Consider the following 21,471-nt stretch of genomic DNA (forward strand, 5'->3'; position numbering starts at 1 on the left):
TACACTTAAACAACACAATGTAACTTCAAATCAATCACAATTCTGTGAAATCAACCTGTCCAGTTATGAAGCATAACTGTTCTCATCCTTTTTGGCTGTTGTTTTGGTCAGTTTTGCATTTTGTCATTGCTCCCACCCCTAGAGGTACAGTAGAGTAGCTTGAAGCGGTGTCTACAACCTACAGAAGTTGCTCAGGTAGTGCAGTTCATCCAGGATGGCACATCAGTGCGAGCTGTGGCAAGAAGGGTAGCTCTGTCCGTCAGCACAGTGTCCAGAGCATGGAGCAGATACACACACAGGAAAACAGTATTCCCACTGATCAATATAACTTAAAGAATCATATGAAAAATTTGGAGAAATAAATGACCATCAGATTAAAAACTTGGTAGGATTCTACTACATTACATACTCATCTAGATAAAAGCATGATTCCACATGGTTTGCGAATAAAAAAGCATTCAACATTTGTATACAATGATGAATTTCTCACAGCATGGGATGGTATTCTTTAGGGTTGCTCTAGCAAATTAATACAACTTATTATCAAATATGAAAAAACTAAAATGAATGAGGAACCCCACAATGGTGAGTTAGGTACTTCCTCAGAGGGGGAGGAGTTAAGAAGAACATGAGCTCTTCATGTGGGAAGAACGCCATTCCTGTCAGGAGAGCTGAAGGAGGAGGATCGCGCTCTTTAGTGACTGACAATGGCGGACTCATGGCTTCCACCGTGGAGCCTGAGCACATCCGTCTGTGGAGAAGAAGAAGTCTCTACAGCTCTGATGCCAGCCGCATCGCGATGGTTTCACCAGGATCTTGGAGCCTCCATGCCTCAGGAAACTGGACTCGCAGGTGCCATGCCCGCAGCTGCCCACCTCCCACCACCTTCCCAGGCACCGGAGGAGTTGTCACTGAGTACTGGAGCTCCAGCCTTCCCTACACCTCTTACCGCAGCCATGCCCCGTCCACCACCGTACGTACTGGAGGAGCCGCCGGTGTCCGCGGGCACCCTGACCATGGAAGCACCACCCACCGCATCGCCATGTCAGCCCCAGCCAGGACCGCACACCAGTACAGGGGCCTGTCCAGGCAGAAAAGTAACTGTAACTGCTGAAACGTCAGAGGGGCGGGGCTTCCGGCCGCACCCAGTGAGCATTGCGCAGTCAAAATGGCGGCGCCCATTGGAGATGTCCAGGAGTTACAGGTACTAGCCCCCTCACCCCCAGTCACAGCCCGGCCAGGGGACACAAGGGTTTCACTGAGGGAACCGAGGGTACTGCCCAAGCAACCACTACTGCCGAGTTACAGCAGCACCTTTCCGACTCCTGTTGCGGGGTCACAACCAGCCCAGTGGGAAGTGCTCGATGCACCGCTGATGTCAGCCAGCTCTACCCCGGTGAGACCACAGGGAGTTAAAGAGGCGGAGTCATTAGGCCCGGCCGTGCTGTTGCCAGCACCGACAGAACCCTTTCCCGGGATGTGGGGTACAATAGTGCCACCACCTGGAGGACCTTTCCCACCACCTAGCACTTACTTTACTAATCCTAAGTATGGGTGTGCTAGCAGGAGGATTTCACGAAGCAGACGGGATAGTCCGGTCCAGCGAACGTATGTCCCCCTGGAGAGAGATGGAGGTTTATGGGCTCCTGCTAGTGGAGAAAAGTCATGAGTGGCCCCAACGTCCTGATGTGGCGACAGGCAACATACTCCCCCTGGTGGACGAGACTGGACTCTCAACGGCATGTCCCACTGTGTCCGAATCCAGTCAGTCTGGCCAGACTGCTAATGTCCCATCCATCTTATCAGAGCAGCAGGAGGAGTATCAGTTTGAGCAACAGTTAGCACATCGGAAATCCAAAATCATAAGAGAAAAACGGTGTGTGGAGGAGTATGCTATGGACTGGATGGCAAATCCAGGAAGAGACAGGCTAGAGGGCCGACTAATCAAGGGAGTTGTGATAAATTTTGACCAGCAAAAAGGTTACGGCTTCATACAGGAACCGGTCAATCGTCTGGATAGCTTCGTAAATAGAAGAACTGTAGAAAGGGACTATGACCTGCCACGGATCCGGAGTCTCTGGCCAGGAGACAAGGTCCAGTTCCTCAAGATGTGGGGTCCTCTGGGTTGGTACGCCATCTCGGTTTCCAGGATTGTCGAAATGGAGGAGTACCGCCCTGAGTACTGATCGGATGCAGAGGACCCAAGGGTAGTAGGTCAAGTAAGGGGGTTCTTCTCCACCCCTGCTGGACACCAATTTGGGACCTGACCTACCCAGGAAAGGGAAACGGCCCCACAGGCGATAGCTCGAGAGGCGACTGCACTAAAGGTTTAGGGACAGTTCCCTGTCTGTCAAGTGACTATTCTGGCTGGGCCAATTGGGTTCTAGTTAGTGATGAGCGAGCATACTTGCAAGTACTCGGTACTCACCCGAGCATCTCAGTACTCGAGATGCTCGGAGCTCGCTGAGTACTTGTGAGAAGTTCGGGTGGATGCTCGGGTCCCCTCCCTGCATCTTTGGCGCTCTCTAGAGCACCAATCAACATGCAGGGATTGCCTGTCACTCATTGTAATGCCGCAGCTATGGTGGTTGTGGCATTACAGTGATTGGCTGGCCACACAGCGTCATCAGGTCTATATCAGACCTGGCGCCGCTGTGCTCGTCAGTCTACTCCGCAGTCAGGCAGTGTAGGGAGAGGTGCTGAGCTAGGGAGAGATTTGGTTGTGTATTAGGTAGTGTAGGGAGAAAACAAGTACATTACACATATCCATCTCAACAAACAGTCCTTCTGAGGACTAACCCATCTGCAGAGATATCAGGCTGGCAGTGTATATAGGCAGGCAGGCAGTGTATATAGCAGACTGCAGTGCATATAGCACAGGAGGCTCCATTCCAGTTATGCCTTCTGCTGCTGTTAGATATTTTTAGACAAAGGCCCAGGTCTCAGGGGCAAGGAATAATTTTTTTTGGATCTTAATCGTCATTATTTGCTAAAAAGAAATCCAGAGGACACAGTTTTTCTGCGCCATTTGCTTGTTGGCACTGCAGAATACAGCAAGGTCCTTTTCATATTACAGCGCTAAAAACCCAGCTATTTAAAACTGTGGTTTGTCTGTCACACGGATCACATATAATTGCGCTGAAAATACTGCCATTTTTGGCCTCCATTCAAATTTTTTTTCAGTGTGTCAGCGAAGTTTTTGACACCGGTTTGCTGTTCAAAATAGTTACCTACAGGCCAGGTATTTAAAACTGTGGCTTCTCCGTCACACGGATCACATTCACATATAATTGCGCTGAAAATACTACCATTTTTGGCCTCCATTCAAATTTTTTTCAGTGTGTCAGCATAGTTTTTGGCACCGGTTTGCTGTTCAAAATAGTTACCTACAGGCCAGGTATTTTAAACTGTAGTTTCTCCATCACACGGATTACATATAACTTTGCTCCAAATTCAGCCATTTGTAGTGAGCGTGGAAGATATTGTCCTCCATTTAAATGGGCAAGGTGCGTGGCAAGGGACGGGGAACTGGACGTGATGGTGCATGCAGAGGCCGAGGCCAAGCCGTGGGCAAGCTGAAATTGTGCCACAACAAACACCCACATCTTCTCGCCCGACGTTCCAGTCCCAATTCCTAGGGGACCGCAGCACACCACTATTGAACCCAGAGCAGTGTCAAAAGGTTGTTGGTTAGATAGCCGATAATGCTTCCAGTCACTTAGCCACCACCACCACCCTGTCTTCCACACGGTCAAGTCTCAGTAGCCGTGAGTCTGGACCGCATATTCTTCACCCTGATCCTCCTTCCTCCCACCATGCCGAGTGCCCAGAGACAACTGATCCCACACTTGGACACTTTGAAGAGCTGTTCACTTTTCCATTTATAGATTCGGGTCTCTCGCCCGGTCCACTTGAGGCGGGACAAGAGGAGATCGCATGTAGCGATGCACAAATATTTGAACAGCCACGATCACATGAAGGCGACAGTGGGAAAGTGTCACAAGAGGTGGACGATGATAAGACACAATTTGTCAGAAAGTCAGGAGGAGGACCAGGGTGCGGAAGTGGAAGACAAGGTGTTGGATGATATAGTAACTGACCCAACCTGGAAGGAGGACATGCAGAGCGAGGACAGCAGCACACAGGGGGAGGGAGGCAGAGCACCCCAACAGGCAGGAAGAAGCAGTGTGGTGGCCGCAGACAAAAGGCAGGCAACCGTTCCCCATAACACCAACACAAAGGAAGTTGCCAGTACAACTGTTAGGTCTTCCCAAGTCTGGTTGTTTTTTAAAGACTCTGCAGATTACCCCAAAAAGGCTATTTGCACCACCTGCCAGGCCAGCATCAGCAGGGGTGGCAAAACTAGCAGCCTGACCACCACCAGCATGATCAGGCACATGGTAGCAAAGCACCCGACTTTGTGGGCCGAACCCCAGGGTCCAGGAACAGTGTCTGCACTTGTCACCATTGCTTCTTCTGCTGTAGTGCATGCAAGCCAATCCATTGTCCATGGTGCATGCGAAGATGCCTCCTGCCCTGCACCTGTCATTGCGCACTCTCAAGTAGCAGCATCAGGAAGCACGTCCATGTCCTTATTCCAGCGCAGTGATCAGTTGTCCATACCCCAGTCCTTGGAACGCAAGCGCAAATACGCAGCCAACGCCGCACACGCCACACTACTAAATTCCAATATTTCATGACTGCTTGCGTTCGAAATGTTGCTTTTTAGGCTCATGGAGACTGAAGAATTCCGCAACCTGATGGCGGCAGCCGTCCCTTGGTACTCGGTCCCCAGCTGCCACTATTTCTCCCTGTGTGCCATCCCCGCATTACACAAGCACGTGTCCCAAAACATTAGCCGTGCCCTCAACAATGCAGTTACAGGGAAAGTCCACCTAAACACGGACACGTGGAGAAGTGCTTGTGGGCAGAGACGGTACATCTCGCTGATGGCACACTGGGTTAACTTAGTGGAAGCTGGGACCCAGTCGGACCTTAGTACGGAACACGTCCTCCCGACGCCAAGGATTGCGGGCCCTAGGTCAAACAGGGTTGCCCCCACGGTCTACAGCTCCTGCACCTCATCCTCCTCAGCCTCATCTTCCTCTTCAGCCTCCATCTCCGAAATGACCACATCAGTCACAAGCTGAAAGAACTGCAGCACTGCCTCAGCCAAGTGGCTACAGGCTGTGCTGAAGCTAATATGCTTAGGTGATAAAACCGCACAATGCTGAAGAGTTGTAGACAGCTCTGAAAGAGGAGGAAGATCTGTGGCCCACACCGCTGAACCTACAGTCAGGCATGGTTGTGTGTGACAATGGCTGGAACCTGGTGGCAGCTCTGAGGCGAGGCGAGCTCACACATGTACCATGCCTGGCCCATGTGCTTAACCACGTGGTTCAGAGGTTTCTCAAATCCTACCCAGAGCTGCTTCTCTGTTTTCTGAAACGCTCACAATCAAAGAGGATGCATTGCAGGCGGAGCACGATGAGATGGAGCAAGGAGCCAAACCATACAGGGTGATTATACACAGCCCAGCCTCATCTCATCCGAACATGGATTGGGTGACAATGAGGAAGAGTAGGAGGAAGAACAGGAGCTAGTTTCATGCGCTATAGACGGTACTACCTGCACAGCTGTTAAACCGTCTGTTCAGCGTGGATGGCCAGAGGACAGAGAAGAGGAGGAGGAGAGCATGGTCAGTCATCCTCTTGGTGAGGACTCGGAAGTCTTGCCTGTTAGTAGTCTGGCACACATGGATGAGTTTATGTTATGCTGCTTTTCCCGTGTCCCTCGCGTTCTCAAAATTTTGGGTGAAAAACATTACTGGTTGGTGACACTTCTAGACCCACGCTACAAGGAGAACTTTATATCTCTTATTCCTGAAGCGGACAGGTCTACAAAAATGGGGCTGTACCAGAAGGCCCTTGTTGTGGAACTATTAAAAAAATTCCCATCTGAAAATGCTGGCAGCAGAGGTCACACTTCATTGGACAACCAAGGAGTACAGGCGAGAGAGACACAACTTCAATCCAGCAGAGGCAGGGGAACCCTGTCAAAGTTCTGGGAGAATTTTCTCAGCCCCTCCCATCGCACAAGCCCTGAGGCTCGAGGTACTCTCACAAGGAGTGCAAATCTTGGGAAGATGTTGAGGGAGTACCTTGTCAACCGTACAAATGTCCTCCGTGATTCCTCTGTGCCTTATAATTATTGGGTATCCAAGCTGGATACGTGGAATGAACTGGCTCTCTATGCCTTGGAGGTCCTTGCCTGCCCTGCCGCCAGCGTATTATCAGAGCGGGTTTTTAGTGCCGCTGGCGGAATTATAACTGATAAGCGCATCCGTCTGTCAACTAAAAATGCTGACAGGCTGACTCTTATAAAAATGAACAAGGGCTGGATTGGGCCAGACTTCTCAACAACACCGAATGATAGCAGCGTAACATAAACTCAAATCCAGTGTCTTTTTTTGGGAGGTGTATTCCCATGCACCTTTTCACACCCACACATGGGCATACGCTTTCTAATTTTGTCTTTTTGCTCTTGTCCTCCTCCTTCTCCTCATCCTCCAACACCATATCACCAGGGTGACCGTGGTCCGCGATGCAATACCCACATCATTTTTTTAAAGGTTGTTTATGATGCCCGTAAAAAATTTTTTTTATACATTATGTTCATGTATACCCCCAGGGGTAAATGTTTGTCAGCCCATACACTTAGTGCATGGGCATTACAAGTATAGGAGACCCGTTCCTTTCTAATGGGAACATTTTTTTATGAGGCCCTCTTCCACGTCTATTCCAAAAGGCATTGGAGTGCCTTCCAATTTTTGGCATCCCTTGCATTCACTGCATAGGCAAACACAATGGAAGACCCACTTCCTAATAATGGGAACATTGTTTTAAGGGGGCCCTCTGACCTCCACGTCTCTTCCAAGGGGCATTGGAGTGCCTCCAAATTTTTGGCAACCCTTGCATTCACTGCATAGGCAAACACAATGGGAGACCTACTTCCTAATAATGGGAACATTGTTTTCAGGAAGCCCTCCTCTAAGTCTCTTCAAAGGGGTATTGGGGTGCATCCAAATTTTCAAAGTGGTATTGGGGTGCGTCCAAATTTTGGGCAGCCCTGCCACTCACTGCATACGCAACAACAGTATAGGAGACCCACTCTTTAGTAATGGGAACAATAAAACATAGCCGGCTGATGGCTCTCTAAGAATAGTGAGAGCTGACTGCTGGCCCTTTAAGAATAGTAAAGGTCACCAGATGGTCTTATAAAAATAGGCTTTGTGACTTGGTGGAGTCCCTCCTTCATAAATGAAACATGATGTGTCTGATGATATCTCACACACCACATGGCCAGATAAAGTTGTAAAATGTTAAAATGACATTTCCTGGTGAATGCTTTTGTCATGGTTGAAAGCAATGCTAAAGTGAAAAAACGCATCAAAAACACTACGTGTAAACATAGCTCAAGGTGTGAAGGAGCATTTTTGTTTTAGGTTATTTATTTTACTATATATACAAGTCATTATGACGCGCCCCAAGGGCAGTGGGGTACTCGGCAGCCGGGCCTTATAGATACTGGGGGATGAGATATATGTCACAGTGGCGGCGGCCCGGTCTGTGGCCCAGGGCAGTCAACAAAATTGGGAGGTTAATTGTTTATATAGAGTTTGTAGTTTGATCGTGACGCCACCTGTGGTTTCTGGTAATTTGTACCAGCGCTGCTGCAGACCTCTGGGGGGGGGGGGTGGTAGGATGGCAGCTGGGATGTTTCTGCTCCCCACAGGCGGAGCGGGCCCCCGGGGCAGTGTAGGTGCTAATGGTGGTGATGCTGGGGCTTGTAGTACAGGAGAGATGGCGCAGCGGAAATAACTGACAGAGGCAATGTAGTGCAGTCATCCGAGTTTTACTCACAGTTCTTGTTCAAGGTTTTCAGGTACACTGTATGGGTGTCAGCCTCCTGCGTCGCGCTGCGTCTACCAGCCAAGGGGTTCAGCACTTTCTCAACTAGATCAGGAGCGCTTGACGGAACCCCGCTTTCTTTATGTTCCTTACTAGACCGACTTCTCGCGCTGGGTCTTCTCCCTCCTGCCCTGCGCTTCCCACACACAGTCCCGATCGGGTGCTCTGAAGTCACTCTGGGCAACCTGGAGTTCCCAGACCTACTTGACCTTCACGGTGACTAAAGTGAGACTGTGGCAACTGCACCATGGAAGTGCAGAAGCCTCCGGTTTTTCTAGCCGAGACCTGGAGTAACACGGCTGGTCCAAGGACCGGTCCCTTCTTGCGGCCTGATCCCTCTGACACCTGGCAGATTTGGGGCGTACGGGTGCAGGCCTGCACTCACCGTACCCCCTGGGATCCCTTCTGTAAAATGGAGCCTTACTCCTCTGCTCCTCTCCTGGGCCTCTATTACTAGGCCCCACTTATGGGGCAGAGCTCCCGAAGAGACTCTGCTCCCTCCTCTCCTTTCTACTGCTAACTCACTGACCTCTCCTCCTAAGATGGCTTCCCTTTATATATCTCCTATTATGGTGCTCCCCTACTCTACATCCTCCACCCACACCCACTACTGGTTCCCCCTACCTTTGGCTCCCCCCACTCCAGCCAGGGACAGGGCTCAGAAGGAGACACAGTGCATCTTGCCCTTCCAGCCGGCCTGGAGTAGTGTAGTGTTGAATGTGGGTGTTGGGGTTCCGGGCAGCACTCCCTCCTTACCTGAGAGAAGGAGGCACCACACCTCTGGTTGAGGTGCAGTACCTCTGTGGCGACTGAACCCTCAGGGGCACCACAATTACCCTGGAAAAGATGTTCCTTAACATATTTCCCAGGAAAATCCATTTTGGTTTCGTTTTTATATGTTTTATTGTGAGTCCGTAAAAGTGGCATAATACGTCTGACAACGTTGTTGACAGAAGTGACCTGGGAGTCAGAAATGATTCCAGGGGTCTTCCCCATGCTGTCCCCATGTCATTTGAGCACTGTTCCCATCGATTTGGGCAATTTTTAGTCCCTTTGCAGACCGCCGGGGAGAGCCGGCTGAAAAATGCTCGAGTTTCCCATAGACTAAGGCTAAGTGCCCACGTAGCATTTTTCAAGAGTATATGCTGCGGAATTTCCGCATCATAAACGCTTGTTAAACGCTAGGTAATCCGCCCCCCATGGTCCCCTAGGGGATTCTGCAAGTTCTATGCCCATGCTGCGGATTTTTCCGCAGCGTTTATGCTGCGCTCAAAAATCCGCAGCATGTCCATTAATTTTGCGGAAGCGCGGCGTAATCGCCGCCATTGACTTGCATTGAGACGCATATAATCCGTGTCAGTACATTTGTACTCACGGATTATATGCGTTTCAATATGCGGATGGTACCCAGTTCTGGAGGAGAGGAGACTCTCATCCAGACCAGGGTACCATTGTACTTGTAAAAAAAAGAATAAAATTAAAAAAAAAGATTAAATTCACCATTCCGACGGCCCCCGGTCTCCTCCTCTGTGCTTGCGGGCAGGACTGAAGGACCTGCGCTGACGTCACAGTCATGTGACCGCAGGCCCTTCAGTGCAGTGTTCTGCGATCAGCTGGCAGCCAGGAACCAGCGCAGTAAGACTGCGGGGGCCATCGGAGGGTAAGTATAGGTTTATTTTTTTATTTTTAAACATTCTTACGGTCACACTATATAAATCCATGCTGTTTGCATGATTTATATAGTGTGACCAAGTTGTCAAGCACTTTCCAAGTGATGCTAAAATCACCTGGAAAGCGCTTGTCAACCCGCATGCTGAAACACATGTGAATAACGCTTCAAATCCGCATGTATTTGGCAGGAAAAATGCATGCACAATCTGCATGCGTTTTTTCTGCCAGGGAGATGCAGAAATGCAGCAGAAATTTTCTACTTCATTTCTGCATTGTGGGCACATAGCCTTACATTGGGCTTGTTGCTCTGGTCGAGCACCCGAGTATTCCAATTTGCTCGACCCGAGCAACGAGTACCCGAGCATTTTAGTGCTCGCTCATCACTAGTCCTAGTTACTTAGATATGTCTACTTTAAAGGCTGGAAAAGCCGCTAGTGACTGTTGCTGCAATAAAAGGACTGTCGCCTCCTGACGAAGCCACTTTGGTGAAACGCGCGTCGAGGCGCGCTGTCCATTCCCCTCTGCAGACTCTCCACACTTGGTCATCACCATGTCCCAAGGTAATGTGTGACTATCTTGATTACTATATATTCACGTGATCTAAGCAGACCGCCTTAGACACGCTGATCTGCTTGCCATGCTGTGTGTCTAATTTTAGACCCACAGCCTGGGTGTCTCTCCAACAAGTCGGACACAGACTACATTGCTTGACTATATACAACACCTGGGTACATATCTTGTGGATATATCTGCAGTTGGGCTAAGGTTTTCTTCTTTTTCCCTGGGGTATTTTCGACCGTACCCCCTATCCGGCCTCTCATCCCAGTCACCCTTTTATGTTATTTATCGCTGTATATCACATGTTGTACTTTGTATAATAAAGATACAGTATTTTGCAATAATAGCTATATTTCTGGCCGTTATTTGACTGAGAGTGATGTCCTTTATATATTAGTAGGATTCCTATCACATTTCTCTTTCTTTTTTTGGGATGTTTAGATTTTGATTGCGAGCTCTTTCTATTGGTTTAAATAAAAGGACTGTAGGCTGCTAATTTGTTCTTTAAGGCTGGATAGGCCTTTGTTTGAAAAAAATGACTTGAATGGCTGGATAAGCTACCTTTTCTTTTATCCCGTATTTTTATTTGCACCTCTTGTGCCCTTTTCTGCTGGATATGTGGGCACCTCAAGCAAAGTTGGGGAATTTTCACTCTCAATTTATGGACTGTGCTGTATCCTGGATAGGAACTGTTTCCCAATTTGCACTTTAATGGACTGTGTCTTTATTGTTTATAAGAAACAGACATTATTTCTGCCCCTGTTTAAGGACCTATACCTGTTCCATGGTCCTTATCTAGTGGGACTGAGGACCCTGTGCCTTCGGAAACAAAGGACTGTGTTCTTAAGTTTGCACAAACTTTCTCTCAGGAATATTGACTGTGTTGATTATATGTGTTTTATTGCTTGCCTAAGATCTTGTAAAGACTGTTACAGTATTTAACTGTTTACTTGAATTTAATAAAAATGATTAGAGATAGATGGGAAGAGCCGGTTGAAGACGAACGAAAAGGTCCGGCTGAAGAGTGGCTGTTGGATAAATTGTTGTTTGCTTCTTACAGGAGACCGACCAACAAAAGTGAGATAGAATAATTGTGATGATTAGTGATGGGCGAACCCATGAATGTTTGGGCTCGGCTAATATAGCCGAACATTGAACAGGTTTTTAAAAGTTCGGGTTCGGGAACAAGAACAGTACCCGAACCCAAACACGGACCCCATTCATTTGAATGGGGAACCCGAATTTACCTGGTTTACCACGCTGTCAGGTGTCAGCATGATGCCACAGTGATCTGATTGCGGTAATGCTGATCAGAGCCTGTGTTTCCTGCGCTGTCACGCAAGTGACAGCGTGTGAAACTAGGTCACTGCTATAGCGCTATGATCACGGTAATGTAATTACCGCCGATTAGTACCTGTGTTTCCTGCGTTGTCACGCAAGTGACAGCGTGGGAAACTAGGTCACTGTCACAGCTATGGCATCATGCTGATTAGTGCGCTGATACCTGATACAGCGCACTGATCGCGGTAATGCAACTACTGCCGATCAGAGCCTGTGTTTCCTGTGCTGTCACGCAAGTGACAGCGCGGTAAACACCCGAACATGAGCCCGAACAGTAACACGGACTTCCAGAGGAAGTTTGTGTTCGGGGTCCGTGACCGAATAGTAGGTGTTTGGTATGGACACCAAACTTTAATGTTCGGATTTGCCCAACACTAGTGATAATATGTAACATAGTAGGATGGGTACCAAAGTGTCCACAGTGTCTGGCCATCATCTCTCCTTTGTTTAAAGGGCAGCACTGGGAGAACACTGTTGTTGATAGTTAGGGGAAAACAACTCCAAGGGGCTGGTTAAGGTTAACCAGGTAGAAAGTCAATGTTGAGGATAACATTATTTTAGGAGGGAAGAGTGTGACGGGTAGATACTGTACAGATGTTTCTAAGCATCCAACAGCTAAAGGGGTTAACAGGGTGCAGCTTAGGGGAGTGGTCAGGCCTGCCCCAGTTAGACTAGGTAGAGTCAGTTCTGAGCTGGAGAGCAACCTGGAAGGATGCAGACCTCTTCACTAGGCTGATGATGGAACTCTCTTACTGCGACTGCCTGATAGTTGCTAGGAGTCACAACACCAGAAGGAAGTTGAAGTGGAAGTTTACTGTTTTTAAGCAGAGGAAAATTGAACACCACGTCTAAGGACTGGCCTCATCATTCCTACCCTCCCCCATACCTCACTGCAAAGAAGGTAAAGTCTGGCACTGTGGCCACGGACAGCTGGTGGGTGCACTGAATTGTGCTGCTAAAGAGACTGTTGCTGTTTATGGAAAGCCTGTTGCTTTAAAGAACTGGTGTTTTGTGCTGGCCATGCATCTACATTACATACCATTGTTGAACTGCTCCTAAGGACTCTGTCAAGTGTGTCTGTGCCAGAAAGTCAATACATCTTATGACTGAGAAAACCGCCATTAATGGTCACCCGGAGTAACAGTTCCCCCAGGATTCCAAGAACTCATGAAACCTGTTTCGCCCCTATCTAAACTTGGCGGCGTACATGTAACACATTATTTACTGCCACAACTGTTTTCTTCCCTTCACATATTGATAGTTCACTTCACATCATCTTATTTACTGCCCTATTCTGTCCTGTATGAATATATGACTCTTCTGATGGTGTTAAACTAAAAGTCTCAAAATCATGTCACTTTTTCGGTTAGTCATTAAGGCTATGTGCCCACGATCAGGATATAGCAGCGTTCTAAGCAAGCAGGTAAATCCGCATGTGTTCATTGAATAATGCGGATTTACCTCATCCAATATATTCTATTGTGAAAATTTCCACTAGCATCTCTGTAACAGAAATTGACATGCTGCTGCTCATAAACCCCAATCCGCGGGTGAGTTTACGCAGTGTCAAATAGAATCACAGCGGGCATGGGATTTCTATAAATCTCATCTACTATGCTTGTATTGTAGAACACAGCGTTTTAGACGCAACATAGTTGAGCTGCATCCAAAACGCTGCTATTCCTGATCGTGGGCATATACCCTTATGGTATCAGCCATTGCGGATTCTCAATTTTTACTATTTCTCTATCTACTGGCCAACATCGGCATAAATACATTGTTAAATCTGCTTAATAAAGACACTTCTCAGCATGTGATGTGGGGTACAACTGTAAGAGTTAATTTATCTCCTCTCACTCAAACTTGCACTCATCCTCTGTTGTAGGCTGCAAAGTGAGCATAAATCATACACAAACACATAGGGTGATGAGTCCCCAAAATATATACTACTGTCCGACAGGCAAAAGGCACACACTCTCTCTGAAAGGCTATGGATTCTTTAGAGCATACAAGGACCAAACTTATTAAAGTTTCAAGTTTTAATTTAAAAAGTACAGCGTTTACAAGAAAAGTTCTAAAAAGAGAAAAGTAAAGCGACACACAAATAAACAAAACGGTTATAAGATCAAAACAGAGAAGTAACAGAAATACCTAAATGTTTCTGTCTAAAGTTATTCTGTTTCCTTGAGGGTAGGAGAAAGGTTTATGGAATATATCCAGCTCACACTGACCCATCACATGCCTGGTTCATGGCTCAAGTTTCCAGGACAGCCTAGCTTGTATTTTTGAAATCGCAGGTCTGTAACTGGACCATGGGCTACTTAGGGGCCAAGCACATTGCAAATTAAATAGCTTGGTTATTCAACCTCCCACTTCTCCAACCTGGCCACAAAGGACCATCTGCTCAAACTTTGAAGCTTGGGCTCACCAGGCCAAGATGTCAGGAATGACACTCTCTGTAGTCCCAGTGATAACCCCATTGGCTCAGAGTTCCCATAATAAGAGAACATGAATTTATTCCCTTTGTGTAGTATCAATCATGTGAATGACAGACTTAATCTAATGTAATTTTACTGATGTTATAATCTCTCTTACAGGCATACAGTGCATTACAAAATGTATCAGTCTTTTTGGTGTGTTTCCAGTTTTGTTGCATTACAACATGGAATTAATGAATTATGTAACAGACCTGACAACATATCTCAAATGGTTACAATAAAAAAAAATAATGTGGCTAAAAAAATAAATAGCTAGAGAGATAAATACTAAAAAGATATTAGTTAGTGCATGTGAATCCACCCCTTTTACTATTTAAAGAGAGTCTGTCATCAGGACTTTATACCTCAAACTAATGGCATGTATGTAAAGGCACTTTAGTGATGAGTAAATCCTTACCTTTTTGTAGAAATCTGATTTCCTGTTTTAGAGAAGTTTATTGTTGACATTGTATGCTAATGAGCTGCAAGTGCAATGGGTGGGCACTGCACTTACTTAGAGCTCACGTGTTTTCCGAGTCAGCTGTCAGTTTATCAACAGGTTCGGAGAATCTGCTGAAACCCACTCCTGACAGTTGGGCTGAGAGATAAATTGTCCATATGAACAGCTCTATTGAATAACGTGGGTCAGTGTGCTGCCCATGTAATATCTGAAAAAAATCGTACAGCACACATCTGATTTATATACTTGTCTGCATGAACCCTAAAGCTAAGTTCCCACGATAACTATCAGGTGCGTTTTTGATGCTGCATATTTTCTGCAGCATTTCTGCACCATATGTCTAAATTTGGTTACTTATGTTTTTCATTGCATATTTTGAGTGCATTTTTATACATGCATTTTTCAGCTGAGCTTTTTGGTATGTTATGTTTTAGGAAAAGTTCCCACGAAGAGTATTTGGTGTGTTTTTCACTAAAAACGCATATGCATTTTATACTATGGGTTTTCCTCATGCCATTCAAATCTATTTGGAAAATCTGTGAATAAAACCCATATTTACCACAAAAGAAATTGACATGTTGCAAATTTTAAAATCACGCCACAGGTCAATTTCTGCAGGGTAAAAAAAAGGCACAGTGGATATGAGATTTCTATAAATCTCATCCACTTTGCAGGAACTGTAAAACACTTTGTTTTTTTGCACATGAAAATTGGCAGTGTAAAAAATGCAAAAGCGATCATGGGCCACAGCTCACCCACGACTACCTCACTGGGGCACCTTACATATGGCGTAGTCAGCAGGATGCGAGCTCCTCGCATGAAGAAAATGGGGAAGAGCTGACTCAGAACACAGATAAAAAAGTGTTGGAAGACATGCTGCCCAAGATAGCAGCCCGAAGCATGGATTTCAAAATGGCAACAGTGGCGGGGAAGAACAGGAGAATAACCACCTATCGAGGGAGTGGACGGCGCCTGAGAGCGCGAAAAAGTGTCCAGCCCCCACGAGTTCTGACCCAAAGAAGGAGGGGCCCAGTGGTCAAGATCCGTCCCAAGATGGGAGGTACGTTGAAGAAGAGGGCACGGCGCAGAGTAAAGTCCGGCCAAGCGACTAGCAGCGCGTCAAGAAAGGAGGCGCAGCTGAAGGTGGAGCCGCCGTGGGTGAAGTGTGATGCGGCGGTCACATCAGAAGATCGGCCCAGAAAGAGGAGGAGTCGGGCGTGCAGGAAGCACGTCACCGGTAAGCGCCCAGCACCATTTTATGCCTTACGCATGAGGAGAAGGAGGTGCAGCCGAAAAGTTCCTCAGAAGATGGCATAATTAAAGTTTGGGGGAATGTAGTAGTGGTGAAGGAGGTAGTTTCCCTCTGACACTGAAAAGGGGTTAAAAGCATGTTTTCAAAAGAACCCTCTGGGACTGCAGTTTAATCCAGGTAGGGGTTAACTGTGACAGCCAGCCCAGTAGAGGAAGGGGAAACCCAGTGTTAATGTTGAGTACCGGAAGTGACCTCAGTCAGTAGCTTGCAGTACTTCAGAGAAAACTGACAGGCTCTATTCTGGCTGCTAGGGCAGTAGTGAGCCTAGTATCCCGGGCAGTGGATCATCAGACACAGGAATCCCTCCATAAGAGTCCCCTTAGTTGGCCTGGGAGCCTCGAGAGAGTCGTCGAAGACCTGGGGGCACATTCTGTCTGCAGGCTTGCAGAAGAAGTTAGGACGCAAGCCTAGGATGTGGGGAGAACTAGGATCCGGATATACTGTCTTTGGTGAGGAAGATTCTCTAGGGCTAGAGAACAAAGCAACAGAGATGCTTCACCTAAATTGGGAACCAGGGCTGAAGTTGTATCAAGTGCCTATGGGAGAGATGACAACCTGTTGGGCCTTATACTTGATACCTGCCTGTAAATATTATAAATACTGCCAGTTACCAAGTAAAGTTCCGGTTATTATCATTAACTTTGTGTCCTCTGAATTCATTGCTGCCCTGGTTCCAGAAGAGAAATTCCTGGAGTCAGAAGAGACAGGCTGGTCTGAAGTCAGTGGAGAACACCACATACACCGCAGCACACCAGAGGGAGGACACACTTTGTCTGTAGGGTGCCAAAACGAGTATGGGCCACAGCTCACCCACGACTACCTTGCTGGGGTACCTTACAGAAATACTATACATCTTAGCCATTCATGAAATATGTTTCCGAAACCCTCAGGACATGGCGAATGTTCACCTGGGTCCCAGCCCAGTCTCGCACATAGGGCTGGAGAGATACATAGCACAGCTATTCAGAAACTCATAGGACAACTGTGTTTGGTCTCCATGCATAGCAGGGGCCCAGCTGGATATCATGACACCAGAACTGGCTCTCTAGGGCCATCCATTAAGGAATTATAACCCATTTTAGTAACTGGAGTTTATAGCTGATAGAGGCCAGGGATGGAGATTTAGGTCCAGGCCAGGGGGCAGGAGGGGGTGGCCCAGAGAGGTTAAAAGCTCCTGCAGCTCTTGGCCTAGGGTTTTTTATTTGGGAAGTCACAACAACACATCGTGCGGGAGAAGTCACACAATAGGGGGAACCACAAGCCTTCCATGTGGCAGCCATCCCCCGCAAGCCAGGCCTTCCATGTGACTGGTAACTGACTTTTAATGTATGCTTATATCTTTTGTACCACTACTATTGGTTTTACATCTCTGACCATTATGTATGTATAATCCTTATGTATATAGTGTATTGTCTAGTGTGCCCTTAAGGCGATTAAATATATAATTTAACCTTGGGCTGTTCTTTTGCTTCAATCCACAAATCCACACATCCGTTGTTCGGCTTAATTACCATTTCTGCCGGTGCTGGTTTCTGGCCCGATATAATTCCTGTTAACGGACCGGGGGCTTATATCTAATAGGAACTGGTGCCAGCTCTACCAGGCTGACAAGGTTCTGTTTTACTGGGGTCAGTGAGAGGGGCCTCTCAGCCTGTCAGGCGTATGAGCGAGTGTTGTGCCACATCATTGACTGAGTGAGCCACCTCTTCTCATTCCTTGTACCTTCCTGTACCCGTGCGGACAGGGGGTGTCTGTGTAGAACTTTACCAATATGACCTTACGTGTCCCCGAGGGGGTGTGCAAAGTGCAGATCCGTATCACGTGATCCGTCTGACTTAATTGTGACGTCAGGCAGGTGCTGAGGTGTGGATCCTTCACATGTGGTGGCGGCAGCGGGATTCTGCGTGATCTCTCTGGTCCATTCTTCACAACTTGCATCTGTAATTGTAGCAAAAGTTAGCTTCTCAAATTATTGATTTTCAGGGGGTGAATACATATGCACCATAAAATTCTATTTTTTTTTTTTTTTTTTGTCCCAGTAAAATATATTGTGCACCTTCCAAGTGATAGACATGTTGTGTAAATCAAGTAGTACACCGCCCCAAAAAAATACTTTTAAATTTCAAGCTGTAACAAATACAAAATACCAGCATTTTTGCTAGACACGGTAAAACCTTTGAAAATCAATGTTAGTAACATCTTACATTGTGAAAACTGGAAAATGACCTAACAATCTGGAGAATGACCTACCAATGATATTGGAATCTGTCAGTAGGATCAACCCTTCTAAGCTGTCTATATGGGCATGCAAGTCATACAAAGTTGAATAGATTGATATCTTGATATCTACAATCTGATGTCTTATTCCAGAGAAAACCACGTTTTTCTTAAAGTGGTATTCTCAAGTTATTATTTATATTTAATATTATACAATTGGTTTCCATGGAGCTTGGGCACTACATCCTGCCCAGTCCCTGGCCTAGCATGTGTTGTAGGTACATTCCAGGACAGAAGTAAACTCCTAACATACCAGCCACATCTCTCCAGGCCATTCATTTCTATATAGCAGTTAGCTGCTAACCTCCCTCTTAGCTCAGGGCTATTATCAGTCCTGAATAATCACAATTCCTGACACGGCACCCAGCATTATATTGGCAGTTTCTACAGCAGTTCAAATCACGGTTCTCACTTGCCTGAGCTGTGTGCTTGTTCAGTCCTTGTTATCTCTATATGTAAATATAGTGACTCAGAACAAGCACAGACAGACCATTAATGTGTAGTAGCTGATTGAAGCTGCTCACCAGAACTGTCACTCAAGGAGGTGCACCTGACCCCAAGCAACCAGGAAGTAGAGACTACATAGTTCTGAGCTGCTCAAGAGACAATTTGAGAATAGCTGTCACTGGTTTACCGTGACAGAGAGAAGCCAGGGGACTGCAGCGTCTGATTCCTCCTGCTCCTGCACTCATTAGAAGCCTTTCACCTTTAAATTAAATGGTGCAAGTTTCTTTTAGCAGTGCAGGGGTTAATCTGCTCAGTTGAGAGCTCCTGGAAGCTTACCTGCCTTAATGCTCGCAGCTGTTCACTGTTAAGCCACTCCCCTCTCCTATATATACTGGACACAGGCTAGCAGTCATTGACAGAGCTAGCTTCATTGCTGCATGGTTACGCATTCGGTGGTTTGCTGTTGTTTGAGAAGGTGTTTGGTGGATTTATCTGAGACTGTTGCGTGGTTTTGAATGTGTGTTAATCCTCTCCTTCTCCTACTTTGGTTTTTCCTCATCCTCCACTCCCCGGTGTTATCGTCTGTTTGTGTGCATGTATTTGTATGATTGGTATTTTCCTTTATCCCTATTTGTATTACCTTGCTAGTCTGGTTGATGTATTGCGATACACTACTACTCCTCTCTTCCCCGGGTGGGGGAGGGAACAGACTGAGGGCGGATTGCGGAACCCCGACAAGATACGTGGCCCCGGGGTTTTCACCTTCAGAAGTAATCCAGGAAACAGGGCCAGCTAGGACGCCCCTAGCATTTGGGACAGGGAAGGAGCCCTGGTCCTGGGATACGGGACAACAAAGTATTGACAATAACTCTTTAATATGTAAATTAGCTATTAAGATTCCTTGGCCTGCCATAGATCTCAGCCCTTTTTATTGTTGGAGAAAAAAAATGAAGTAAACAAATCAACTTATAAAAATTAAAATTTCACATAATATAGTTTTCCAGCAAAATCTGCAAGAGTTTTTTTCTGATAAATTCATGTCCTGTGTGGATGCACTTTAGAAAGCAGCATTACAAAAAATGAAAATCTGCACTGGTCATTAAGGCCCAAAACATCCTGTTTGTAAAGGGATAATATCATTTGAAAATGACATTCATTTAACTTCTTTATCAATGTTAATATCAACAGGAATTTCTTCTTTAAAGGGAACCTATCAACATAAAAATGCAGTCCAATCTGCAGGCCCCATGTTTTAATCATTGTGTTTTAATCATTTACCGTAATCCTTTGCTCATTCTGGGATTTTCGATCCAGAGATTGCAGGGCCGGTTTTAAACAAAGTGGGGCCCTGGGCAAAAGTTTAAAGTGGGACCCCAAATGCTAACATATTGCACCATCACACAGAAACATTTTGGTTGTATTTACATGCACTGAGTACAGGCCACTAAATGAGCATGATCGACAATATTGAAGTCATTCAACGCTTGTTTCCCAGCCTCTTTATACAGGCAGAGGAAGAATGATGGGCACAGGACAATCAGGGATAGATCAATCTGTCCCCATACAGTATCTTGTTATCAGCAGCATATCCGCCCCATAGTCCTCCATATAATACAATGCACTCCTCATAGTATAATGCACTCCCCATAGCCCTCCATATGTATAATGCACCCCATAGTCCTCCATAAAGAATAATACACTCCCCATAATCCTCCATATAGTATAATGCACTTCCCATAATCCTATTGACCTTCATATAGTATAATACACTTACTATAGACCTCAATATAGTATAATACACTTACTATAGTCCTCCATACAGTATAATGCACCCCATTGTTCTCCATACAGTATAATGCACTCCTCAATAGTTTTCCATACAGTATAATGCACTCCAAATAGTCCCCTATACAGTATAATGCACCCCATAGTCCTCGATAGAGTATAATGCAGCCACTCAATAGGGTATAATGCAGCCACCCAATAGGGTATAATGCAGCCACCCCTCAGAGTATAATGCAGCCCCCCATACAGTATAATGCAGCCACCTCATACAGTATAATTCAGCAACCCAATACAGTATAATGCAGCCACCCCTCCGAGTATAATGCAGCCCCCTGAATACAGTATAATGCAACCCCACAGTCCTGCAATATTATGTCCACCACATATAAAAAAGAAATACAATACTTACCTCTATGCCGTCACAGCTTTGCGTGATGAAGTGATGTCATCGCGCCCTCTGCGTCAGAGGCAGAGGGGAAATGATTGGAGAGGGAGCGTCATCTGACGCTCTCTCCTCCATCATTGCTTTCAACTGTATTGGCATCTATGATGCCTAAACAGTTGAATGCTCGACGCTCCCCGAGGGGCCCCATCATGGCCCCTTATTGTGCCGCTATTAGCAGCATGCCACTGGCTGGGGACCCCTGGGAGATGCCTAGTCTGCCTGCCCCCAATGCCGACCCTGAGTGGGTGGTCTTATTAATGACTGACAGCTGTCTTTATGTAAGTGTGCTTAGAGAGATCACTGTCAGTCACTGATAGTACCACTCACTGGACTGAAAATTCCAGAAAGAGCAGAGGTTTAAACGATTAAAACCCAGGTTATCCTGAATATTTTCCTACAAAGCTATATATCATTATGCTCAGCTTCTCTTGCACATTGGACTGCATTTTCATGGTGTCAGGTTCTCTTTAAAGTGACTTTCCACCTTGGGACTGCAAAGTAACAATAAATTTCTGATGCATAGTCATCCTACCTGTTGACCTCAGTTTGCCTTCTGATGCCTCTGCTATCCAAGTGGCATTGGAAGTGGAATGGTAAGCCTAAACCACTCCTCCCCAGCCTTTCTGATGATGTGGCATAAGAAAGGCAAAGGAATTGTGGTTAAACTTAACACTGTTCTCCCCATGCCATTGTGGTTCCAATCTTGGAAGCAGAAGAAACAGATCACT

The 21,471-nt window shown here is 46.4% G+C and overlaps 1 protein-coding gene across 1 annotated transcript in view; it reads left to right on the forward strand.

Moving 5' to 3' along the window:
* The window catches only part of LOC141246057 (multidrug and toxin extrusion protein 2-like), a 431,448-nt gene that overhangs the window by 404,925 nt on the left and 5,052 nt on the right, over window positions 1–21,471 (forward strand). The gene's annotated exons all lie outside the window — the stretch shown is intronic.

The sequence above is a fragment of the Phyllobates terribilis genome, unplaced genomic scaffold (genome assembly GCF_046119375.1).
Source record: "Phyllobates terribilis strain yellow unplaced genomic scaffold, ASM4611937v1 Scaffold_2__4_contigs__length_985480577, whole genome shotgun sequence".
Taxonomy (NCBI): domain Eukaryota; kingdom Metazoa; phylum Chordata; class Amphibia; order Anura; family Dendrobatidae; genus Phyllobates; species Phyllobates terribilis.